Below are 22,590 nucleotides of genomic sequence, written 5' to 3' on the forward strand. Positions count from 1 at the left end.
TTTCCACATTTTGTTACGTTACAGCCTTATACTAAAATGGATGAAATAAAATAAAATCTATCTACACACAATACCACATAATGACAAAGCGATAACACATAGTTTTTATTAATGAAAAAAATATTTTAAAAATACCTTATTTACATACATTTTCAGACCCTTTGCTATGAGGCTGGAAATTGAGCTCAGGTCCATCCTGTTTCCATTGATCATCCTTGAGATGTTTCTTCAACTTGATTGGAGTCCACCTGTGGTAAATTCAAATGATTGGTCATTTCTGCAGCATTGAAGGTACCCAAGAACACAGTGGCTTCCATCACTCTTAAATGGAAGAAGTTTTGAACCACCAAGCCTCTTCCAAGAGCCGCTGCACACAATAATTCCCGGCTTCTCAAGCCTTATTGTTTAATTAATTGACTAAGTAATTTCTGATTTCATTAGGTTCTGAGAGCGATAAATGTCCCACCCAGCCAAAGTCAGCCACACCCTTAGTATTCCACTCATTGGGTTTCTGTAGTGTAGTGGTTATCACGTTCGCCTAACACGCGAAAGGTCCCCGGTTCGAGACCGGGCGGAAACACATTTTAACAAATTGGTCCTTCGCACTTCTCAGTATTTGCTATTCAGACTTTAGTTTCAGTAGTGTATTGGTTATCACGTTCGCCTCACACGCGAAAGTCAGTCACACCCTTAGTTTTCCAATCATTCGGTTTCCGTAGTGTAGTGGTTATCACGTTCGCCTCACACGCGAAAGGTCCCCGGTTCGAAACCGGGCGGAAACATTTTGTAATATTCAATATTTCCCAATGCCCAGAGGCTAGCATTTGGTTTGAAACAGTTGAGGTTTGTCTAAACCTTGCTGTCTACCTCTCCGACCTGTGGATCAATGTTGCCGTTTTTTTGGGGACCTCCACCATGCGATCTGTATGAATGTGACCAGACTGACAGCTTCTCTGAGCCAGGCAAATTCATTTATCAGGGTCATTGTAATGGATATATCCAAAGAAATGGCAATATAATCCAAGGTAAAACAAACAAAAATGTAGATCGTTTTCTGTCATTTCAGCTGCTTGATGTGATTGTGTGATAGATTTAGTTGGCTGGCTAGCAAAGGAAAAGAAGCTAGCCTGCATAGGTAAAGTGTTTTTGGAAAGTTTTCAGACCCCTTACTTTTTTCCACATTTTGTTACGTTACAGCCTTATACTAAAATGGATGAAATAAAATAAAATCTATACACACAATACCACATAATGACAAAGCGATAACATATAGTTTTTATTAATGAAAAAAATATTTTAAAAATACCACATACATACCACATAATGACAAAGCGATTGGAGTCCACCTGTGGTAAATTCAAATGAGTCATTTCTGCAGCATTGAAGGTACCCAAGAACACAGTGGCTTCCATCACTCTTAAAAAAGAATATTTTAAAAATACCATAATATCCCAAATTGAGTACATACATTTTCAGACCCTTTGCTATGAGGCTGGAAATTGAGCTCAGGTCCATCCTGTTTCCATTGATCATCCTTGAGATGTTTCTTCAACTTGATTGGAGTCCACCTGTGGTAAATTCAAATGATTGGTCATTTCTGCAGCATTGAAGGTACCCAAGAACACAGTGGCTTCCATCACTCTTAAATGGAAGAAGTTTTGAACCACCAAGCCTCTTCCAAGAGCCGCTGCACACAATAATTCCCGGCTTCTCAAGCCTTATTGTTTAATTAATTGACTAAGTAATTTCTGATTTCATTAGGTTCTGAGAGCGATAAATGTCCCACCCAGCCAAAGTCAGCCACACCCTTAGTGTTCCACTCATTGGGTTTCCGTAGTGTAGTGGTTATCACGTTCGCCTAACACGCGAAAGGTCCCCGGTTCGAGACCGGGCGGAAACACATTTTAACAAATTGGTCCTTCGCACTTCTCAGTATTTGCTATTCAGACTTTAGTTTCAGTAGTGTATTGGTTATCACGTTCGCCTCACACGCGAAAGTCAGTCACACCCTTAGTTTTCCAATCATTCGGTTTCCGTAGTGTAGTGGTTATCACGTTCGCCTCACACGCGAAAGGTCCCCGGTTCGAAACCGGGCGGAAACATTTTGTAATATTCAATATTTCCCAATGCCCAGAGGCTAGCATTTGGTTTGAAACAGTTGAGGTTTGTCTAAACCTTGCTGTCTACCTCTCCGACCTGTGGATCAATGTTGCCGTTTTTTTGGGGACCTCCACCATGCGATCTGTATGAATGTGACCAGACTGACAGCTTCTCTGAGCCAGGCAAATTCATTTATCAGGGTCATTGTAATGGATATATCCAAAGAAATGGCAATATAATCCAAGGTAAAACAAACAAAAATGTAGATTGTTTTCTGTCATTTCAGCTGCTTGATGTGATTGTGTGATAGATTTAGATGGCTGGCTAGCAAAGGAAAAGAAGCTAGCCTGCATAGGTAAAGTGTTTTTGGAAAGTTTTCAGACCCCTTACTTTTTTCCACATTTTGTTACGTTACAGCCTTATACTAAAATGGATGAAATAAAATAAAATCTATCTACACACAATACCACATAATGACAAAGCGATAACACATAGTTTTTATTAATGAAAAAAATATTTTAAAAATACCTTATTTACATACATTTTCAGACCCTTTGCTATGAGGCTGGAAATTGAGCTCAGGTCCATCCTGTTTCCATTGATCATCCTTGAGATGTTTCTTCAACTTGATTGGAGTCCACCTGTGGTAAATTCAAATGATTAGTCATTTCTGCAGCATTGAAGGTACCCAAGAACACAGTGGCTTCCATCACTCTTAAATGGAAGAAGTTTTGAACCACCAAGCCTCTTCCAAGAGCCGCTGCACACAATAATTCCCGGCTTCTCAAGCCTTATTGTTTAATTAATTGACTAAGTAATTTCTGATTTCATTAGGTTCTGAGAGCGATAAATGTCCCACCCAGCCAAAGTCAGCCACACCCTTAGTATTCCACTCATTGGGTTTCCGTAGTGTAGTGGTTATCACGTTCGCCTAACACGCGAAAGGTCCCCGGTTCGAGACCGGGCGGAAACACATTTTAACAAATTGGTCCTTCGCACTTCTCAGTATTTGCTATTCAGACTTTAGTTTCAGTAGTGTATTGGTTATCACGTTCGCCTCACACGCGAAAGTCAGTCACACCAGCTTTCCAATCATTCGGTTTTCGTAGTGTAGTGGTTATCACGTTCGCCTCACACGCGAAAGGTCCCCGGTTCGAAACCGGGCGGAAACATTTTGTAACAGATTGGTCCTTCGCACTTCTCAGTATTTGCTATTCAGACTTTAGTTTCAGTAGTGTATTGGTTATCACGTTCGCCTCACACGCGAAAGTCAGTCACACCATTAGTTTTCCAATCATTCGGTTTCCGTAGTGTAGTGGTTATCACGTTCGCCTCACACGCGTAAGGTCCCCGGTTCGAAACCGGGCGGAAACATTTTGTAATATTCAATATTTCCCAATGCCCAGAGGCTAGCATTTGGTTTGAAACAGTTGAGGTTTGTCTAAACCTTGCTGTCTACCTCTCCGACCTGTGGATCAATGTTGCCGTTTTTTTGGGGACCTCCACCATGCGATCTGTATGAATGTGACCAGACTGACAGCTTCTCTGAGCCAGGCAAATTCATTTATCAGGGTCATTGTAATGGATATATCCAAAGAAATGGCAATATAATCCAAGGTAAAACAAACAAAAATGTAGATTGTTTTCTGTCATTTCAGCTGCTTGATGTGATTGTGTGATAGATTTAGATGGCTGGCTAGCAAAGGAAAAGAAGCTAGCCTGCATAGGTAAAGTGTTTTTGGAAAGTTTTCAGACCCCTTACTTTTTTCCACATTTTGTTACGTTACAGCCTTATACTAAAATGGATGAAATAAAATAAAATCTATCTACACACAATACCACATAATGACAAAGCGATAACATATAGTTTTTATTAATGAAAAAAATATTTTAAAAATACCTTATTTACATACATTTTCAGACCCTTTGCTATGAGGCTGGAAATTGAGCTCAGGTCCATCCTGTTTCCATTGATCATCCTTGAGATGTTTCTTCAACTTGATTGGAGTCCACCTGTGGTAAATTCAAATGATTGGTCATTTCTGCAGCATTGAAGGTACCCAAGAACACAGTGGCTTCCATCACTCTTAAATGGAAGAAGTTTTGAACCACCAAGCCTCTTCCAAGAGCCGCTGCACACAATAATTCCCGGCTTCTCAAGCCTTATTGTTTAATTAATTGACTAAGTAATTTCTGATTTCATTAGGTTCTGAGAGCGATAAATGTCCCACCCAGCCAAAGTCAGCCACACCCTTAGTATTCCACTCATTGGGTTTCCGTAGTGTAGTGGTTATCACGTTCGCCTAACACGCGAAAGGTCCCCGGTTCGAGACCGGGCGGAAACACATTTTAACAGATTGGTCCTTCGCACTTCTCAGTATTTGCTATTCAGACTTTAGTTTCAGTAGTGTATTGGTTATCACGTTCGCCTCACACGCGAACGTCAGTCACACCATTAGCTTTCCAATCATTCGGTTTTCGTAGTGTAGTGGTTATCACGTTCGCCTCACACGCGAAAGGTCCCCGGTTCGAAACCGGGCGGAAACATTTTGTAACAGATTGGTCCTTCGCACTTCTCAGTATTCGCTATTCAGACTTTAGTTTCAGTAGTGTATTGGTTATCACGTTCGCCTCACACGCGAAAGTCAGTCACACCATTAGTTTTCCAATCATTCGGTTTCCGTAGTGTAGTGGTTATCACGTTCGCCTCACACGCGAAAGGTCCCCGGTTCGAAACCGGGCGGAAACATTTTGTAATATTCAATATTTCCCAATGCCCAGAGGCTAGCATTTGGTTTGAAACAGTTGAGGTTTGTCTAAACCTTGCTGTCTACCTCTCCGACCTGTGGATCAATGTTGCCGTTTTTTTGGGGACCTCCACCATGCGATCTGTATGAATGTGACCAGACTGACAGCTTCTCTGAGCCAGGCAAATTCATTTATCAGGGTCATTGTAATGGATATATCCAAAGAAATGGCAATATAATCCAAGGTAAAACAAACAAAAATGTAGATCGTTTTCTGTCATTTCAGCTGCTTGATGTGATTGTGTGATAGATTTAGATGGCTGGCTAGCAAAGGAAAAGAAGCTAGCCTGCATAGGTAAAGTGTTTTTGGAAAGTTTTCAGACCCCTTACTTTTTTCCACATTTTGTTACGTTACAGCCTTATACTAAAATGGATGAAATAAAATAAAATCTATCTACACACAATACCACTATAACATATAGTTTTTATTAATGAAAAAAATATTTTAAAAATACCTTATTTACATACATTTTCAGACCCTTTGCTATGAGGCACAGGTCCAATTGATCATCCTTGAGATGTTTCTTCAACTTGATTGGAGTCCACCTGTGGTAAATTCAAATGATTGGTCATTTCTATTTACCCAAGAACACAGTGGAAAAAAATATCCAAGTTCCGGCTAATAATTCCCGGCTTCTCATGTCTACCTCACATAATATCCCAAATTGAGTACCACAGAAAGAGCCATAATACCCATTAAATATTTTAAAAATACCTTATTTACGTACGTTTTCCCTTTGCTATGAGGCTGGAAATTGAGCTCAGGTCCATCCTGTTTCCATTGATCATCCTTGAGATGTTTCTTCAACTTGATTGGAGTCCACCTGTGGTAAATTCAAATGATTGGTCATTTCTGCAGCATTGAAGGTACCCAAGAACACAGTGGCTTCCATCACTCTTAAATGGAAGAAGTTTTGAACCACCAAGCCTCTTCCAAGAGCCGCTGCACACAATAATTCCCGGCTTCTCAAGCCTTATTGTTTAATTAATTGACTAAGTAATTTCTGATTTCATTAGGTTCTGAGAGCGATAAATGTCCCACCCAGCCAAAGTCAGCCACACCCTTAGTATTCCACTCATTGGGTTTCCGTAGTGTAGTGGTTATCACGTTCGCCTAACACGCGAAAGGTCCCCGGTTCGAGACCGGGCGGAAACACATTTTAACAAATTGGTCCTTCGCACTTCTCAGTATTTGCTATTCAGACTTTAGTTTCAGTAGTGTATTGGTTATCACGTTCGCCTCACACGCGAAAGTCAGTCACACCCTTAGTTTTCCAATCATTCGGTTTCCGTAGTGTAGTGGTTATCACGTTCGCCTCACACGCGAAAGGTCCCCGGTTCGAAACCGGGCGGAAACATTTTGTAATATTCAATATTTCCCAATGCCCAGAGGCTAGCATTTGGTTTGAAACAGTTGAGGTTTGTCTAAACCTTGCTGTCTACCTCTCCGACCTGTGGATCAATGTTGCCGTTTTTTTGGGGACCTCCACCATGCGATCTGTATGAATGTGACCAGACTGACAGCTTCTCTGAGCCAGGCAAATTCATTTATCAGGGTCATTGTAATGGATATATCCAAAGAAATGGCAATATAATCCAAGGTAAAACAAACAAAAATGTAGATCGTTTTCTGTCATTTCAGCTGCTTGATGTGATTGTGTGATAGATTTAGTTGGCTGGCTAGCAAAGGAAAAGAAGCTAGCCTGCATAGGTACAGTGCATTCGGAAAGTTTTCAGACCCCTTACTTTTTTCCACATTTTGTTACGTTACAGCCTTATACTAAAATGGATGAAATAAAATAAAATCTATCTACACACAATACCACATAATGACAAAGCGATAACATATAGTTTTTATTAATGAAAAAAATATTTTAAAAATACCTTATTTACATACATTTTCAGACCCTTTGCTATGAGGCTGGAAATTGAGCTCAGGTCCATCCTGTTTCCATTGATCATCCTTGAGATGTTTCTTCAACTTGATTGGAGTCCACCTGTGGTAAATTCAAATGATTGGTCATTTCTGCAGCATTGAAGGTACCCAAGAACACAGTGGCTTCCATCACTCTTAAATGGAAGAAGTTTTGAACCACCAAGCCTCTTCCAAGAGCCGCTGCACACAATAATTCCCGGCTTCTCAAGCCTTATTGTTTAATTAATTGACTAAGTAATTTCTGATTTCATTAGGTTCTGAGAGCGATAAATGTCCCACCCAGCCAAAGTCAGCCACACCCTTAGTACTCCACTCATTGGGTTTCCGTAGTGTAGTGGTTATCACGTTCGCCTAACACGCGAAAGGTCCCCGGTTCGAGACCGGGCGGAAACACATTTTAACAAATTGGTCCTTCGCACTTCTCAGTATTTGCTATTCAGACTTTAGTTTCAGTAGTGTATTGGTTATCACGTTCGCCTCACACGCGAAAGTCAGTCACACCCTTAGTTTTCCAATCATTCGGTTTCCGTAGTGTAGTGGTTATCACGTTCGCCTCACACGCGAAAGGTCCCCGGTTCGAAACCGGGCGGAAACATTTTGTAATATTCAATATTTCCCAATGCCCAGAGGCTAGCATTTGGTTTGAAACAGTTGAGGTTTGTCTAAACCTTGCTGTCTACCTCTCCGACCTGTGGATCAATGTTGCCGTTTTTTTGGGGACCTCCACCATGCGATCTGTATGAATGTGACCAGACTGACAGCTTCTCTGAGCCAGGCAAATTCATTTATCAGGGTCATTGTAATGGATATATCCAAAGAAATGGCAATATAATCCAAGGTAAAACAAACAAAAATGTAGATCGTTTTCTGTCATTTCAGCTGCTTGATGTGATTGTGTGATAGATTTAGTTGGCTGGCTAGCAAAGGAAAAGAAGCTAGCCTGCATAGGTACAGTGCATTCGGAAAGTTTTCAGACCCCTTACTTTTTTCCACATTTTGTTACGTTACAGCCTTATACTAAAATGGATGAAATAAAATAAAATCTATCTACACACAATACCACATAATGACAAAGCGATAACATATAGTTTTTATTAATGAAAAAAATATTTTAAAAATACCTTATTTACATACATTTTCAGACCCTTTGCTATGAGGCTGGAAATTAAGGTCCAAATCATCCTTATTTACATACATGGTTTCAGACCCTTTGGCTATGAGGCTGGAAATTCCCGGCTTCTCATGTCTACCTCACATAATATCCCAAATTGAGTACCACAGAAAGAGCCATAATACCCATTAAATATTTTAAAAATACCTTATTTACCTGTTTGCCTGGAAATTTGATCATCCTTGAGATGTTTCTTCAACTTGATTGGAGTCCACCTGTGGTAAATTCAAATGATTGGTCATTTCTGCAGCATTGAAGGTACCCAAGAACACAGTGGCTTCCATCACTCTTAAATGGAAGAAGTTTTGAACCACCAAGCCTCTTCCAAGAGCCGCTGCACACAATAATTCCCGGCTTCTCAAGCCTTATTGTTTAATTAATTGACTAAGTAATTTCTGATTTCATTAGGTTCTGAGAGCGATAAATGTCCCACCCAGCCAAAGTCAGCCACACCCTTAGTTTTCCACTCATTGGGTTTCTGTAGTGTAGTGGTTATCACGTTCGCCTAACACGTGAAAGGTCCCCGGTTCGAGACCGGGCGGAAACACATTTTAACAAATTGGTCCTTCCCACTTCTCAGTATTTGCTATTCAGACTTTAGTTTCAGTAGTGTATTAGTTATCACATTCGCCTCACACGCGAAAGTCAGTCACACCCTTAGCTTTCCAATCATTCGGTTTCCGAAGTGTATTGGTTATCACGTTTGCCTCACATGCGAAAGGTCCCCGGTTCGAAACCGGGCGGAAACATTTTGTAATATTCATTATTTCCCAATGCCCAGAGGCTAGCATTTGGTTTGAAACAGTTGAGGTTTGTCTAAACCTTGCTGTCTACCTCTCCGACCTGTGGATCAATGTTGCCGTTTTTTTGGGGACCTCCACCATGCGATCTGTATGAATGTGACCAGACTGACAGCTTCTCTGAGCCAGGCAAATTCATTTATCAGGGTCATTGTAATGGATATATCCAAAGAAATGGCAATATAATCCAAGGTAAAACAAACAAAAATGTAGATCGTTTTCTGTCATTTCAGCTGCTTGATGTGATTGTGTGATAGATTTAGTTGGCTGGCTAGCAAAGGAAAAGAAGCTAGCCTGCATAGGTACAGTGCATTCGGAAAGTTTTCAGACCCCTTACTTTTTTCCACATTTTGTTACGTTACAGCCTTATACTAAAATGGATGAAATAAAATAAAATCTATCTACACACAATACCACATAATGACAAAGCGATAACATATAGTTTTTATTAATGAAAAAAATATTTTAAAAATACCTTATTTACATACATTTTCAGACCCTTTGCTATGAGGCTGGAAATTGAGCTCAGGTCCATCCTGTTTCCATTGATCATCCTTGAGATGTTTCTTCAACTTGATTGGAGTCCACCTGTGGTAAATTCAAATGATTGGTCATTTCTGCAGCATTGAAGGTACCCAAGAACACAGTGGCTTCCATCACTCTTAAATAGAAGAAGTTTTGAACCACCAAGCCTCTTCCAAGAGCCGCTGCACACAATAATTCCCGGCTTCTCAAGCCTTATTGTTTAATTAATTGACTAAGTAATTTCTGATTTCATTAGGTTCTGAGAGCGATAAATGTCCCACCCAGCCAAAGTCAGTCACACCCTTAGTTTTCCAATCATTCGGTTTCCGTAGTGTAGTGGTTATCACGTTCGCCTAACACGCGAAAGGTCCCCGGTTCGAGACCGGGCGAAAACACATTTTAACAAATTGGTCCTTCGCACTTCTCAGTATTTGCTATTCAGACTTTAGTTTCAGTAGTGTATTGGTTATCACGTTCGCCTCACACGCGAAAGTCAGTCACACCCTTAGTTTTCCAATCATTCGGTTTCCGTAGTGTAGTGGTTATCACGTTTGCCTCACACGCGAAAGGTCCCCGATTCGAGACCGGGCGGAAACACATTTTAACAGATTGGTCCTTCGCACTTCTCAGTATTTGCTATTCACACTTTAGTTTCAGTAGTGTATTGGTTATCACGTTCGCCTCACACGCGAAAGTCAGTCACACCCTTAGTTTTCCAATCATTCAGTTTCCGTAGTGTAGTGGTTATCACGTTTGCCTCACACGCGAAAGGTCCCCGGTTCGAGACCGGGCGAAAACACATTTTAACAGATTGGTCCTTCGCACTTCTCAGTATTTGCTATTCAGACTTTAGTTTCAGTAGTGTATTGGTTATCACGTTCGCCTCACACGCGAAAGTCAGTCACACCCTTAGTTTTCCAATCATTCGGTTTCCGTAGTGTAGTGGTTATCACGTTTGCCTCACACGCGAAAGGTCCCCGATTCGAGACCGGGCGGAAACACATTTTAACAGATTGGTCCTTCGCACTTCTCAGTATTTGCTATTCACACTTTAGTTTCAGTAGTGTATTGGTTATCACGTTCGCCTCACACGCGAAAGTCAGTCACACCCTTAGTTTTCCAATCATTCAGTTTCGGTAGTGTAGTGGTTATCACGTTCGCCTCACACGCGAAAGGTCCCCGATTCGAGACCGGGCGGAAACACATTTTAACAGATTGGTCCTTCGCACTTCTCAGTATTTGCTATTCAGACTTTAGTTTCAGTAGTGTATTGGTTATCACGTTCGCCTCACACGCGAAAGTCAGTCACACCCTTAGTTTTCCAATCATTCGGTTTCCGTAGTGTAGTGGTTATCACGTTCGCCTCACACGCGAAAGGTCCCCGGTTCGAGACCGGGCGGAAACACATTTTAACAGATTGGTCCTTCGCACTTCTCAGTATTTGCTATTCAGACTTTAGTTTCAGTAGTGTATTGGCTATCACGTTCGCCTCACACGCGAAAGTCAGTCACACCCTTAGTTTTCCAATCGTTCGGTTTCTGTAGTGTAGTGGTTATCACGTTCGCCTCACACGCGAAAGGTCCCCGGTTCGAAACCGGGCGGAAACATTTTGTAATATTCAATATTTCCCAATGCCCAGAGGCTAGCATTTGGTTTGAAACAGTTGAGGTTTGTCTAAACCTTGCTGTCTACCTCTCCGACCTGTGGATCAATGTTGCCGTTTTTTTGGGGACCTCCACCATGCGATCTGTATGAATGTGACCAGACTGACAGCTTCTCTGAGCCAGGCAAATTCATTTATCAGGGTCATTGTAATGGATATATCCAAAGAAATGGCAATATAATCCAAGGTAAAACAAACAAAAATGTAGATCGTTTTCTGTCATTTCAGCTGCTTGATGTGATTGTGTGATAGATTTAGTTGGCTGGCTAGCAAAGGAAAAGAAGCTAGCCTGCATAGGTACAGTGCATTCGGAAAGTTTTCAGACCCCTTACTTTTTTCCACATTTTGTTACGTTACAGCCTTATACTAAAATGGATGAAATAAAATAAAATCTATCTACACACAATACCACATAATGACAAAGCGATAACATATAGTTTTTATTAATGAAAAAAATATTTTAAAAATACCTTATTTACATACATTTTCAGACCCTTTGCTATGAGGCTGGAAATTGAGCTCAGGTCCATCCTGTTTCCATTGATCATCCTTGAGATGTTTCTTCAACTTGAAGTCCACCTGTGGTAAATTCGATCAAGCATTGAAGGTACCCAAGAACACAGTGGCTTCCATCACTCTTAAATAGAAGAAGTTTGGAACCACCAAGCCTCTTCCAAGTTCCGGCTGCACACGATAATTCCCGGCTTCTCATGTCTACCTCACATAATATCCCAAATTGAGTACCACAGAAAGAGCCATAATACCCATTAAATATTTTAAAAATACCTTATTTACGTACATTTTCAGACCCTTTGCTATGAGGCTGGAAATTGAGCTCAGGTCCATCCTGTTTCCATTGATCATCCTTGAGATGTTTCTTCAACTTGATTGGAGTCCACCTGTGGTAAATTCAAATGATTGGTCATTTCTGCAGCATTGAAGGTACCCAAGAACACAGTGGCTTCCATCACTCTTAAATGGAAGAAGTTTTGAACCACCAAGCCTCTTCCAAGAGCCGCTGCACACAATAATTCCCGGCTTCTCAAGCCTTATTGTTTAATTAATTGACTAAGTAATTTCTGATTTCATTAGGTTCTGAGAGCGATAAATGTCCCACCCAGCCAAAGTCAGCCACACCCTTAGTATTCCACTCATTGGGTTTCCGTAGTGTAGTGGTTATCACGTTCGCCTAACACGCGAAAGGTCCCCGGTTCGAGACCGGGCGGAAACACATTTTAACAAATTGGTCCTTCGCACTTCTCAGTATTTGCTATTCAGACTTTAGTTTCAGTAGTGTATTGGTTATCACGTTCGCCTCACACGCAGTCACACCCTTAGGTCCCTGGTTTCCGTAGTGTAGTGGTTATCAAAACGCGAAAGGTCCCCGGAAACGGAAACATTTTGTAATATTCAATATTTCCCAATGCCCAGAGGCTAGCATTTGGTTTGAAACAGTTGAGGTTTGTCTAAACCTTGCTGTCTACCTCTCCGACCTGTGGATCAATGTTGCCGTTTTTTTGGGGACCTCCACCATGCGATCTGTATGAATGTGACCAGACTGACAGCTTCTCTGAGCCAGGCAAATTCATTTATCAGGGTCATTGTAATGGATATATCCAAAGAAATGGCAATATAATCCAAGGTAAAACAAACAAAAATGTAGATCGTTTTCTGTCATTTCAGCTGCTTGATGTGATTGTGTGATAGATTTAGTTGGCTGGCTAGCAAAGGAAAAGAAGCTAGCCTGCATAGGTACAGTGCATTCGGAAAGTTTTCAGACCCCTTACTTTTTTCCACATTTTGTTACGTTACAGCCTTATACTAAAATGGATGAAATAAAATAAAATCTATCTACACACAATACCACATAATGACAAAGCGATAACATATAGTTTTTATTAATGAAAAAAATATTTTAAAAATACCTTATTTACATACATTTTCAGACCCTTTGCTATGAGGCTGGAAATTGAGCTCAGGTCCATCCTGTTTCCATTGATCATCCTTGAGATGTTTCTTCAACTTGATTGGAGTCCACCTGTGGTAAATTCAAATGATTGGTCATTTCTGCAGCATTGAAGGTACCCAAGAACACAGTGGCTTCCATCACTCTTAAATAGAAGAAGTTTGGAACCACCAAGCCTCTTCCAAGTTCCGGCTGCACACGATAATTCCCGGCTTCTCATGTCTACCTCACATAATATCCCAAATTGAGTACCACAGAAAGAGCCATAATACCCATTAAATATTTTAAAAATACCTTATTTACGTACGTTTTCAGACCCTTTGCTATGAGGCTGGAAATTGAGCTCAGGTCCATCCTGTTTCCATTGATCATCCTTGAGATGTTTCTTCAACTTGATTGGAGTCCACCTGTGGTAAATTCAAATGATTGGTCATTTCTGCAGCATTGAAGGTACCCAAGAACACAGTGGCTTCCATCACTCTTAAATGGAAGAAGTTTTGAACCACCAAGCCTCTTCCAAGAGCCGCTGCACACAATAATTCCCGGCTTCTCAAGCCTTATTGTTTAATTAATTGACTAAGTAATTTCTGATTTCATTAGGTTCTGAGAGCGATAAATGTCCCACCCAGCCAAAGTCAGCCACACCCTTAGTATTCCACTCATTGGGTTTCCGTAGTGTAGTGGTTATCACGTTCGCCTAACACGCGAAAGGTCCCCGGTTCGAGACCGGGCGGAAACACATTTTAACAAATTGGTCCTTCGCACTTCTCAGTATTTGCTATTCAGACTTTAGTTTCAGTAGTGTATTGGTTATCACGTTCGCCTCACACGCGAAAGTCAGTCACACCCTTAGTTCTCCAATCATTCGGTTTCCGTAGTGTAGTGGTTATCACGTTCGCCTCACACGCGAAAGGTCCCCGGTTCGAAACCGGGCGGAAACATTTTGTAATATTCAATATTTCCCAATGCCCAGAGGCTAGCATTTGGTTTGAAACAGTTGAGGTTTGTCTAAACCTTGCTGTCTACCTCTCCGACCTGTGGATCAATGTTGCCGTTTTTTGGGGGACCTCCACCATGCGATCTGTATGAATGTGACCAGACTGACAGCTTCTCTGAGCCAGGCAAATTCATTTATCAGGGTCATTGTAATGGATATATCCAAAGAAATGGCAATATAATCCAAGGTAAAACAAACAAAAATGTAGATCGTTTTCTGTCATTTCAGCTGCTTGATGTGATTGTGTGATAGATTTAGTTGGCTGGCTAGCAAAGGAAAAGAAGCTAGCCTGCATAGGTACAGTGCATTCGGAAAGTTTTCAGACCCCTTACTTTTTTCCACATTTTGTTACGTTACAGCCTTATACTAAAATGGATGAAATAAAATAAAATCTATCTACACACAATACCACATAATGACAAAGCGATAACATATAGTTTTTATTAATGAAAAAAATATTTTAAAAATACCTTATTTACATACATTTTCAGACCCTTTGCTATGAGGCTGGAAATTGAGCTCAGGTCCATCCTGTTTCCATTGATCATCCTTGAGATGTTTCTTCAACTTGATTGGAGTCCACCTGTGGTAAATTCAAATGATTGGTCATTTCTGCAGCATTGAAGGTACCCAAGAACACAGTGGCTTCCATCACTCTTAAATAGAAGAAGTTTGGAACCACCAAGCCTCTTCCAAGTTCCGGCTGCACACGATAATTCCCGGCTTCTCATGTCTACCTCACATAATATCCCAAATTGAGTACCACAGAAAGAGCCATAATACCCATTAAATATTTTAAAAATACCTTATTTACGTACGTTTTCAGACCCTTTGCTATGAGGCTGGAAATTGAGCTCAGGTCCATCCTGTTTCCATTGATCATCCTTGAGATGTTTCTTCAACTTGATTGGAGTCCACCTGTGGTAAATTCAAATGATTGGTCATTTCTGCAGCATTGAAGGTACCCAAGAACACAGTGGCTTCCATCACTCTTAAATGGAAGAAGTTTTGAACCACCAAGCCTCTTCCAAGAGCCGCTGCACACAATAATTCCCGGCTTCTCAAGCCTTATTGTTTAATTAATTGACTAAGTAATTTCTGATTTCATTAGGTTCTGAGAGCGATAAATGTCCCACCCAGCCAAAGTCAGCCACACCCTTAGTACTCCACTCATTGGGTTTCCGTAGTGTAGTGGTTATCACGTTCGCCTAACACGCGAAAGGTCCCCGGTTCGAGACCGGGCGGAAACACATTTTAACAAATTGGTCCTTCGCACTTCTCAGTATTTGCTATTCAGACTTTAGTTTCAGTAGTGTATTGGTTATCACGTTCGCCTCACACGCGAAAGTCAGTCACACCCTTAGTTTTCCAATCATTCGGTTTCCGTAGTGTAGTGGTTATCACGTTCGCCTCACACGCGAAAGGTCCCCGGTTCGAAACCGGGCGGAAACATTTTGTAATATTCAATATTTCCCAATGCCCAGAGGCTAGCATTTGGTTTGAAACAGTTGAGGTTTGTCTAAACCTTGCTGTCTACCTCTCCGACCTGTGGATCAATGTTGCCGTTTTTTTGGGGACCTCCACCATGCGATCTGTATGAATGTGACCAGACTGACAGCTTCTCTGAGCCAGGCAAATTCATTTATCAGGGTCATTGTAATGGATATATCCAAAGAAATGGCAATATAATCCAAGGTAAAACAAACAAAAATGTAGATCGTTTTCTGTCATTTCAGCTGTTTGATGTGATTGTGTGATAGATTTAGTTGGCTGGCTAGCAAAGGAAAAGAAGCTAGCCTGCATAGGTACAGTGCATTCGGAAAGTTTTCAGACCCCTTTCTTTTTTCCACATTTTGTTACGTTACAGCCTTATACTAAAATGGATGAAATAAAATAAAATCTATCTACACACAATACCATATAATGACAAAGCGATAACATATCGTTTTTATTAATGAAAAAAATATTTTAAAAATACCTTATTTACAAATTGAGTACAGAAAGAGCCATAATACCCATTAAATATTTTTCAGACCCTTTGCTATGAGGCTGGAAATTGAGCTCAGGTCCATCCTGTTTCCATTGATCATCCTTGAGATGTTTCTTCAACTTGATTGGAGTCCACCTGTGGTAAATTCAAATGATTGGTCATTTCTGCAGCATTGAAGGTACCCAAGAACACAGTGGCTTCCATCACTCTTAAATGGAAGAAGTTTTGAACCACCAAGCCTCTTCCAAGAGCCGCTGCACACAATAATTCCCGGCTTCTCAAGCCTTATTGTTTAATTAATTGACTAAGTAATTTCTGATTTCATTAGGTTCTGAGAGCGATAAATGTCCCACCCAGCCAAAGTCAGCCACACCCTTAGTATTCCACTCATTGGGTTTCCGTAGTGTAGTGGTTATCACGTTCGCCTAACACGCGAAAGGTCCCCGGTTCGAGACCGGGCGGAAACACATTTTAACAAATTGGTCCTTCGCACTTCTCAGTATTTGCTATTCAGACTTTAGTTTCAGTAGTGTATTGGTTATCACGTTCGCCTCACACGCGAAAGTCAGTCACACCCTTAGTTTTCCAATCATTCGGTTTCCGTAGTGTAGTGGTTATCACGTTCGCCTCACACGCGAAAGGTCCCCGGTTCGAAACCGGGCGGAAACATTTTGTAATATTCAATATTTCCCAATGCCCAGAGGCTAGCATTTGGTTTGAAACAGTTGAGGTTTGTCTAAACCTTGCTGTCTACCTCTCCGACCTGTGGATCAATGTTGCCGTTTTTTTGGGGACCTCCACCATGCGATCTGTATGAATGTGACCAGACTGACAGCTTCTCTGAGCCAGGCAAATTCATTTATCAGGGTCATTGTAATGGATATATCCAAAGAAATGGCAATATAATCCAAGGTAAAACAAACAAAAATGTAGATCGTTTTCTGTCATTTCAGCTGCTTGATGTGATTGTGTGATAGATTTAGTTGGCTGGCTAGCAAAGGAAAAGAAGCTAGCCTGCATAGGTACAGTGCATTCGGAAAGTTTTCAGACCCCTTACTTTTTTCCACATTTTGTTACGTTACAGCCTTATACTAAAATGGATGAAATAAAATAAAATCTATCTACACACAATACCACATAATGACAAAGCGATAACATATAGTTTTTATTAATGAAAAAAATATTTTAAAAATACCTTATTTACATACATTTTCAGACCCTTTGCTATGAGGCTGGAAATTGAGCTCAGGTCCATCCTGTTTCCATTGATCATCCTTGAGATGTTTCTTCAACTTGATTGGAGTCCACCTGTGGTAAATTCAAATGATTGGTCATTTCTGCAGCATTGAAGGTACCCAAGAACACAGTGGCTTCCATCACTCTTAAATAGAAGAAGTTTGGAACCACCAAGCCTCTTCCAAGTTCCGGCTGCACACGATAATTCCCGGCTTCTCATGTCTACCTCACATAATATCCCAAATTGAGTACCACAGAAAGAGCCATAATACCCATTAAATATTTTAAAAATACCTTATTTACGTACGTTTTCAGACCCTTTGCTATGAGGCTGGAAATTGAGCTCAGGTCCATCCTGTTTCCATTGATCATCCTTGAGATGTTTCTTCAACTTGATTGGAGTCCACCTGTGGTAAATTCAAATGATTGGTCATTTCTGCAGCATTGAAGGTACCCAAGAACACAGTGGCTTCCATCACTCTTAAATAGAAGAAGTTTGGAACCACCAAGCCTCTTCCAAGTTCCGGCTGCACACGATAATTCCCGGCTTCTCATGTCTACCTCACATAATATCCCAAATTGAGTACCACAGAAAGAGCCATAATACCCATTAAATATTTTAAAAATACCTTATTTACGTACGTATTCAGACCCTTTGCTATGAGGCTGGAAATTGAGCTCACGTCCATCCTGTTTCCATTGATCATCCTTGAGATGTTTCTTCAACTTGATTGGAGTCCACCTGTGGTAAATTCAAATGATTGGTCATTTCTGCAGCATTGAAGGTACCCAAGAACACAGTGGCTTCCATCACTCTTAAATGGAAGAAGTTTTGAACCACCAAGCCTCTTCCAAGAGCCGCTGCACACAATAATTCCCGGCTTCTCAAGCCTTATTGTTTAATTAATTGACTAAGTAATTTCTGATTTCAATAGGTTCTGAGAGCGATAAATGTCCCACCCAGCCAAAGTCAGCCACACCCTTAGTATTCCACTCATTGGGTTTCCGTAGTGTAGTGGTTATCACGTTCGCCTAACACGCGAAAGGTCCCCGGTTCGAGACCGGGCGGAAACACATTTTAACAAATTGGTCCTTCGCACTTCTCAGTATTTGCTATTCAGACTTTAGTTTCAGTAGTGTATTGGTTATCACGTTCGCCTCACACGCGAAAGTCAGTCACACCCTTAGTTTCCAATCATTCGGTTTCCGTAGTGTAGTGGTTATCACGTTCGCCTCACACGCGAAAGGTCCCCGGTTCGAAACCGGGCGGAAACATTTTGTAATATTCAATATTTCCCAATGCCCAGAGGCTAGCATTTGGTTTGAAACAGTTGAGGTTTGTCTAAACCTTGCTGTCTACCTCTCCGACCTGTGGATCAATGTTGCCGTTTTTTGGGGACCTCCACCATGCGATCTGTATGAATGTGACCAGACTGACAGCTTCTCTGAGCCAGGCAAATTCATTTATCAGGGTCATTGTAATGGATATATCCAAAGAAATGGCAATATAATCCAAGGTAAAACAAACAAAAATGTAGATCGTTTTCTGTCATTTCAGCTGCTTGATGTGATTGTGTGATAGATTTAGTTGGCTGGCTAGCAAAGGAAAAGAAGCTAGCCTGCATAGGTACAGTGCATTCGGAAAGTTTTCAGACCCCTTACTTTTTTCCACATTTTGTTACGTTACAGCCTTATACTAAAATGGATGAAATAAAATAAAATCTATCTACACACAATACCACATAATGACAACGATAAAATGTTTTTATTAATGAAAAAAATATTTTAAAAATACCTTATTTACATACATTTTCAGACCCTTTGCTATGAGGCTGGAAATTGAGCTCAGGTCCATCCTGTTTCCATTGATCATCCTTGAGATGTTTCTTCAACTTGATTGGAGTCCACCTGTGGTAAATTCAAATGATTGGTCATTTCTGCAGCATTGAAGGTACCCAAGAACACAGTGGCTTCCATCACTCTTAAATAGAAGAAGTTTGGAACCACCAAGCCTCTTCCAAGTTCCGGCTGCACACGATAATTCCCGGCTTCTCATGTCTACCTCACATAATATCCCAAATTGAGTACCACAGAAAGAGCCATAATACCCATTAAATATTTTAAAAATACCTTATTTACGTACGTTTTCAGACCCTTTGCTATGAGGCTGGAAATTGAGCTCAGGTCCATCCTGTTTCCATTGATCATCCTTGAGATGTTTCTTCAACTTGATTGGAGTCCACCTGTGGTAAATTCAAATGATTGGTCATTTCTGCAGCATTGAAGGTACCCAAGAACACAGTGGCTTCCATCACTCTTAAATGGAAGAAGTTTTGAACCACCAAGCCTCTTCCAAGAGCCGCTGCACACAATAATTCCCGGCTTCTCAAGCCTTATTGTTTAATTAATTGACTAAGTAATTTCTGATTTCATTAGGTTCTGAGAGCGATAAATGTCCCACCCAGCCAAAGTCAGCCACACCCTTAGTATTCCACTCATTGGGTTTCCGTAGTGTAGTGGTTATCACGTTCGATTTCTAACACGCGAAAGGTCCCCGGTTCGAGACCGGGCGTGAAACACAATTTAACAAATTGGTCCTTCGCACTTCTCAGTATTTGCTATTCAGACTTTAGTTTCAGTAGTGTATTGGTTATCACGTTCGCCTCACACGCGAAAGTCAGTCACACCCTTAGTTTTCCAATCATTCGGTTTCCGTAGTGTAGTGGTTATCACGTTCGCCTCACACGCGAAAGGTCCCCGGTTCGAAACCGGGCGGAAACATTTTGTAATATTCAATATTTCCCAATGCCCAGAGGCTAGCATTTGGTTTGAAACAGTTGAGGTTTGTCTAAACCTTGCTGTCTACCTCTCCGACCTGTGGATCAATGTTGCCGTTTTTTTGGGGACCTCCACCATGCGATCTGTATGAATGTGACCAGACTGACAGCTTCTCTGAGCCAGGCAAATTCATTTATCAGGGTCATTGTAATGGATATATCCAAAGAAATGGCAATATAATCCAAGGTAAAACAAACAAAAATGTAGATCGTTTTCTGTCATTTCAGCTGCTTGATGTGATTGTGTGATAGATTTAGTTGGCTGGCTAGCAAAGGAAAAGAAGCTAGCCTGCATAGGTACAGTGCATTCGGAAAGTTTTCAGACCCCTTACTTTTTTCCACATTTTGTTACGTTACAGCCTTATACTAAAATGGATGAAATAAAATAAAATCTATCTACACACAATACCACATAATGACAAAGCGATAACATATAGTTTTTATTAATGAAAAAAATATTTTAAAAATACCTTATTTACATACATTTTCAGACCCTTTGCTATGAGGCTGGAAATTGAGCTCAGGTCCATCCTGTTTCCATTGATCATCCTTGAGATGTTTCTTCAACTTGATTGGAGTCCACCTGTGGTAAATTCAAATGATTGGTCATTTCTGCAGCATTGAAGGTACCCAAGAACACAGTGGCTTCCATCACTCTTAAATAGAAGAAGTTTGGAACCACCAAGCCTCTTCCAAGTTCCGGCTGCACACGATAATTCCCGGCTTCTCATGTCTACCTCACATAATATCCCAAATTGAGTACCACAGAAAGAGCCATAATACCCATTAAATATTTTAAAAATACCTTATTTACGTACGTTTTCAGACCCTTTGCTATGAGGCTGGAAATTGAGCTCAGGTCCATCCTGTTTCCATTGATCATCCTTGAGATGTTTCTTCAACTTGATTGGAGTCCACCTGTGGTAAATTCAAATGATTGGTCATTTCTGCAGCATTGAAGGTACCCAAGAACACAGTGGCTTCCATCACTCTTAAATGGAAGAAGTTTTGAACCACCAAGCCTCTTCCAAGAGCCGCTGCACACAATAATTCCCGGCTTCTCAAGCCTTATTGTTTAATTAATTGACTAAGTAATTTCTGATTTCATTAGGTTCTGAGAGCGATAAATGTCCCACCCAGCCAAAGTCAGCCACACCCTTAGTATTCCACTCATTGGGTTTCCGTAGTGTAGTGGTTATCACGTTCGCCTAACACGCGAAAGGTCCCCGGTTCGAGACCGGGCGGAAACACATTTTAACAAATTGGTCCTTCGCACTTCTCAGTATTTGCTATTCAGACTTTAGTTTCAGTAGTGTATTGGTTATCACGTTCGCCTCACACGCGAAAGTCAGTCACACCCTTAGTTTTCCAATCATTCGGTTTCCGTAGTGTAGTGGTTATCACGTTCGCCTCACACGCGAAAGGTCCCCGGTTCGAAACCGGGCGGAAACATTTTGTAATATTCAATATTTCCCAATGCCCAGAGGCTAGCATTTGGTTTGAAACAGTTGAGGTTTGTCTAAACCTTGCTGTCTACCTCTCCGACCTGTGGATCAATGTTGCCGTTTTTTTGGGGACCTCCACCATGCGATCTGTATGAATGTGACCAGACTGACAGCTTCTCTGAGCCAGGCAAATTCATTTATCAGGGTCATTGTAATGGATATATCCAAAGAAATGGCAATATAATCCAAGGTAAAACAAACAAAAATGTAGATCGTTTTCTGTCATTTCAGCTGCTTGATGTGATTGTGTGATAGATTTAGTTGGCTGGCTAGCAAAGGAAAAGAAGCTAGCCTGCATAGGTACAGTGCATTCGGAAAGTTTTCAGACCCCTTACTTTTTTCCACATTTTGTTACGTTACAGCCTTATACTAAAATGGATGAAATAAAATAAAATCTATCTACACACAATACCACATAATGACAAAGCGATAACATATAGTTTTTATTAATGAAAAAAATATTTTAAAAATACCTTATTTACATACATTTTCAGACCCTTTGCTATGAGGCTGGAAATTGAGCTCAGGTCCATCCTGTTTCCATTGATCATCCTTGAGATGTTTCTTCAACTTGATTGGAGTCCACCTGTGGTAAATTCAAATGATTGGTCATTTCTGCAGCATTGAAGGTACCCAAGAACACAGTGGCTTCCATCACTCTTAAATAGAAGAAGTTTGGAACCACCAAGCCTCTTCCAAGTTCCGGCTGCACACGATAATTCCCGGCTTCTCATGTCTACCTCACATAATATCCCAAATTGAGTACCACAGAAAGAGCCATAATACCCATTAAATATTTTAAAAATACCTTATTTACGTACGTTTTCAGACCCTTTGCTATGAGGCTGGAAATTGAGCTCAGGTCCATCCTGTTTCCATTGATCATCCTTGAGATGTTTCTTCAACTTGATTGGAGTCCACCTGTGGTAAATTCAAATGATTGGTCATTTCTGCAGCATTGAAGGTACCCAAGAACACAGTGGCTTCCATCACTCTTAAATGGAAGAAGTTTTGAACCACCAAGCCTCTTCCAAGAGCCGCTGCACACAATAATTCC

The 22,590-nt window shown here is 40.8% G+C and overlaps 35 non-coding genes across 35 annotated transcripts; all 35 read left to right on the plus strand.

Annotated features, from left to right (window-relative positions):
- The first annotated feature begins 507 nt into the window (after nucleotides 1-507).
- trnav-aac (transfer RNA valine (anticodon AAC)) lies at nucleotides 508-580 on the plus strand. The gene has a single exon. It is a non-coding gene; the product is annotated as a tRNA-Val (tRNA).
- A 129-nt stretch (nucleotides 581-709) lies between these two features.
- Nucleotides 710-782, plus strand: trnav-cac (transfer RNA valine (anticodon CAC)). The gene has a single exon. It is a non-coding gene; the product is annotated as a tRNA-Val (tRNA).
- A 1,045-nt stretch (nucleotides 783-1,827) lies between these two features.
- On the plus strand, nucleotides 1,828-1,900 carry trnav-aac (transfer RNA valine (anticodon AAC)). The gene has a single exon. It is a non-coding gene; the product is annotated as a tRNA-Val (tRNA).
- Nucleotides 1,901-2,029: 129 nt separating this feature from the next.
- trnav-cac (transfer RNA valine (anticodon CAC)) lies at nucleotides 2,030-2,102 on the plus strand. Its single transcript has one exon. It is a non-coding gene; the product is annotated as a tRNA-Val (tRNA).
- An 898-nt stretch (nucleotides 2,103-3,000) lies between these two features.
- trnav-aac (transfer RNA valine (anticodon AAC)) lies at nucleotides 3,001-3,073 on the plus strand. The gene has a single exon. It is a non-coding gene; the product is annotated as a tRNA-Val (tRNA).
- A 126-nt stretch (nucleotides 3,074-3,199) lies between these two features.
- On the plus strand, nucleotides 3,200-3,272 carry trnav-cac (transfer RNA valine (anticodon CAC)). The gene has a single exon. It is a non-coding gene; the product is annotated as a tRNA-Val (tRNA).
- A 129-nt stretch (nucleotides 3,273-3,401) lies between these two features.
- Nucleotides 3,402-3,474, plus strand: trnav-cac (transfer RNA valine (anticodon CAC)). The gene has a single exon. It is a non-coding gene; the product is annotated as a tRNA-Val (tRNA).
- An 898-nt stretch (nucleotides 3,475-4,372) lies between these two features.
- On the plus strand, nucleotides 4,373-4,445 carry trnav-aac (transfer RNA valine (anticodon AAC)). Its single transcript has one exon. It is a non-coding gene; the product is annotated as a tRNA-Val (tRNA).
- A 129-nt stretch (nucleotides 4,446-4,574) lies between these two features.
- Nucleotides 4,575-4,647, plus strand: trnav-cac (transfer RNA valine (anticodon CAC)). The gene has a single exon. It is a non-coding gene; the product is annotated as a tRNA-Val (tRNA).
- A 129-nt stretch (nucleotides 4,648-4,776) lies between these two features.
- trnav-cac (transfer RNA valine (anticodon CAC)) lies at nucleotides 4,777-4,849 on the plus strand. The gene has a single exon. It is a non-coding gene; the product is annotated as a tRNA-Val (tRNA).
- A 1,141-nt stretch (nucleotides 4,850-5,990) lies between these two features.
- Nucleotides 5,991-6,063, plus strand: trnav-aac (transfer RNA valine (anticodon AAC)). The gene has a single exon. It is a non-coding gene; the product is annotated as a tRNA-Val (tRNA).
- A 129-nt stretch (nucleotides 6,064-6,192) lies between these two features.
- On the plus strand, nucleotides 6,193-6,265 carry trnav-cac (transfer RNA valine (anticodon CAC)). Its single transcript has one exon. It is a non-coding gene; the product is annotated as a tRNA-Val (tRNA).
- An 898-nt stretch (nucleotides 6,266-7,163) lies between these two features.
- On the plus strand, nucleotides 7,164-7,236 carry trnav-aac (transfer RNA valine (anticodon AAC)). Its single transcript has one exon. It is a non-coding gene; the product is annotated as a tRNA-Val (tRNA).
- A 129-nt stretch (nucleotides 7,237-7,365) lies between these two features.
- On the plus strand, nucleotides 7,366-7,438 carry trnav-cac (transfer RNA valine (anticodon CAC)). Its single transcript has one exon. It is a non-coding gene; the product is annotated as a tRNA-Val (tRNA).
- A 1,050-nt stretch (nucleotides 7,439-8,488) lies between these two features.
- On the plus strand, nucleotides 8,489-8,561 carry trnav-aac (transfer RNA valine (anticodon AAC)). Its single transcript has one exon. It is a non-coding gene; the product is annotated as a tRNA-Val (tRNA).
- A 129-nt stretch (nucleotides 8,562-8,690) lies between these two features.
- trnav-cac (transfer RNA valine (anticodon CAC)) lies at nucleotides 8,691-8,763 on the plus strand. Its single transcript has one exon. It is a non-coding gene; the product is annotated as a tRNA-Val (tRNA).
- An 898-nt stretch (nucleotides 8,764-9,661) lies between these two features.
- Nucleotides 9,662-9,734, plus strand: trnav-aac (transfer RNA valine (anticodon AAC)). The gene has a single exon. It is a non-coding gene; the product is annotated as a tRNA-Val (tRNA).
- Nucleotides 9,735-9,863: 129 nt separating this feature from the next.
- trnav-cac (transfer RNA valine (anticodon CAC)) lies at nucleotides 9,864-9,936 on the plus strand. The gene has a single exon. It is a non-coding gene; the product is annotated as a tRNA-Val (tRNA).
- A 129-nt stretch (nucleotides 9,937-10,065) lies between these two features.
- Nucleotides 10,066-10,138, plus strand: trnav-cac (transfer RNA valine (anticodon CAC)). The gene has a single exon. It is a non-coding gene; the product is annotated as a tRNA-Val (tRNA).
- Nucleotides 10,139-10,267: 129 nt separating this feature from the next.
- Nucleotides 10,268-10,340, plus strand: trnav-cac (transfer RNA valine (anticodon CAC)). The gene has a single exon. It is a non-coding gene; the product is annotated as a tRNA-Val (tRNA).
- Nucleotides 10,341-10,469: 129 nt separating this feature from the next.
- trnav-cac (transfer RNA valine (anticodon CAC)) lies at nucleotides 10,470-10,542 on the plus strand. The gene has a single exon. It is a non-coding gene; the product is annotated as a tRNA-Val (tRNA).
- A 129-nt stretch (nucleotides 10,543-10,671) lies between these two features.
- Nucleotides 10,672-10,744, plus strand: trnav-cac (transfer RNA valine (anticodon CAC)). Its single transcript has one exon. It is a non-coding gene; the product is annotated as a tRNA-Val (tRNA).
- Nucleotides 10,745-10,873: 129 nt separating this feature from the next.
- trnav-cac (transfer RNA valine (anticodon CAC)) lies at nucleotides 10,874-10,946 on the plus strand. The gene has a single exon. It is a non-coding gene; the product is annotated as a tRNA-Val (tRNA).
- A 1,214-nt stretch (nucleotides 10,947-12,160) lies between these two features.
- On the plus strand, nucleotides 12,161-12,233 carry trnav-aac (transfer RNA valine (anticodon AAC)). Its single transcript has one exon. It is a non-coding gene; the product is annotated as a tRNA-Val (tRNA).
- A 1,401-nt stretch (nucleotides 12,234-13,634) lies between these two features.
- Nucleotides 13,635-13,707, plus strand: trnav-aac (transfer RNA valine (anticodon AAC)). Its single transcript has one exon. It is a non-coding gene; the product is annotated as a tRNA-Val (tRNA).
- A 129-nt stretch (nucleotides 13,708-13,836) lies between these two features.
- Nucleotides 13,837-13,909, plus strand: trnav-cac (transfer RNA valine (anticodon CAC)). The gene has a single exon. It is a non-coding gene; the product is annotated as a tRNA-Val (tRNA).
- Nucleotides 13,910-15,142: 1,233 nt separating this feature from the next.
- trnav-aac (transfer RNA valine (anticodon AAC)) lies at nucleotides 15,143-15,215 on the plus strand. Its single transcript has one exon. It is a non-coding gene; the product is annotated as a tRNA-Val (tRNA).
- A 129-nt stretch (nucleotides 15,216-15,344) lies between these two features.
- Nucleotides 15,345-15,417, plus strand: trnav-cac (transfer RNA valine (anticodon CAC)). Its single transcript has one exon. It is a non-coding gene; the product is annotated as a tRNA-Val (tRNA).
- A 932-nt stretch (nucleotides 15,418-16,349) lies between these two features.
- On the plus strand, nucleotides 16,350-16,422 carry trnav-aac (transfer RNA valine (anticodon AAC)). The gene has a single exon. It is a non-coding gene; the product is annotated as a tRNA-Val (tRNA).
- A 129-nt stretch (nucleotides 16,423-16,551) lies between these two features.
- On the plus strand, nucleotides 16,552-16,624 carry trnav-cac (transfer RNA valine (anticodon CAC)). The gene has a single exon. It is a non-coding gene; the product is annotated as a tRNA-Val (tRNA).
- Nucleotides 16,625-18,192: 1,568 nt separating this feature from the next.
- On the plus strand, nucleotides 18,193-18,265 carry trnav-aac (transfer RNA valine (anticodon AAC)). Its single transcript has one exon. It is a non-coding gene; the product is annotated as a tRNA-Val (tRNA).
- A 128-nt stretch (nucleotides 18,266-18,393) lies between these two features.
- On the plus strand, nucleotides 18,394-18,466 carry trnav-cac (transfer RNA valine (anticodon CAC)). The gene has a single exon. It is a non-coding gene; the product is annotated as a tRNA-Val (tRNA).
- A 1,433-nt stretch (nucleotides 18,467-19,899) lies between these two features.
- On the plus strand, nucleotides 19,900-19,972 carry trnav-cac (transfer RNA valine (anticodon CAC)). The gene has a single exon. It is a non-coding gene; the product is annotated as a tRNA-Val (tRNA).
- A 1,233-nt stretch (nucleotides 19,973-21,205) lies between these two features.
- trnav-aac (transfer RNA valine (anticodon AAC)) lies at nucleotides 21,206-21,278 on the plus strand. Its single transcript has one exon. It is a non-coding gene; the product is annotated as a tRNA-Val (tRNA).
- A 129-nt stretch (nucleotides 21,279-21,407) lies between these two features.
- trnav-cac (transfer RNA valine (anticodon CAC)) lies at nucleotides 21,408-21,480 on the plus strand. Its single transcript has one exon. It is a non-coding gene; the product is annotated as a tRNA-Val (tRNA).
- Nucleotides 21,481-22,590: the final 1,110 nt, after the last annotated feature.

The sequence above is a fragment of the Oncorhynchus clarkii genome, unplaced genomic scaffold (assembly GCF_045791955.1).
Source record: "Oncorhynchus clarkii lewisi isolate Uvic-CL-2024 unplaced genomic scaffold, UVic_Ocla_1.0 unplaced_contig_10107_pilon_pilon, whole genome shotgun sequence".
In the NCBI taxonomy this organism is placed as follows: Eukaryota; Metazoa; Chordata; class Actinopteri; order Salmoniformes; family Salmonidae; genus Oncorhynchus; species Oncorhynchus clarkii.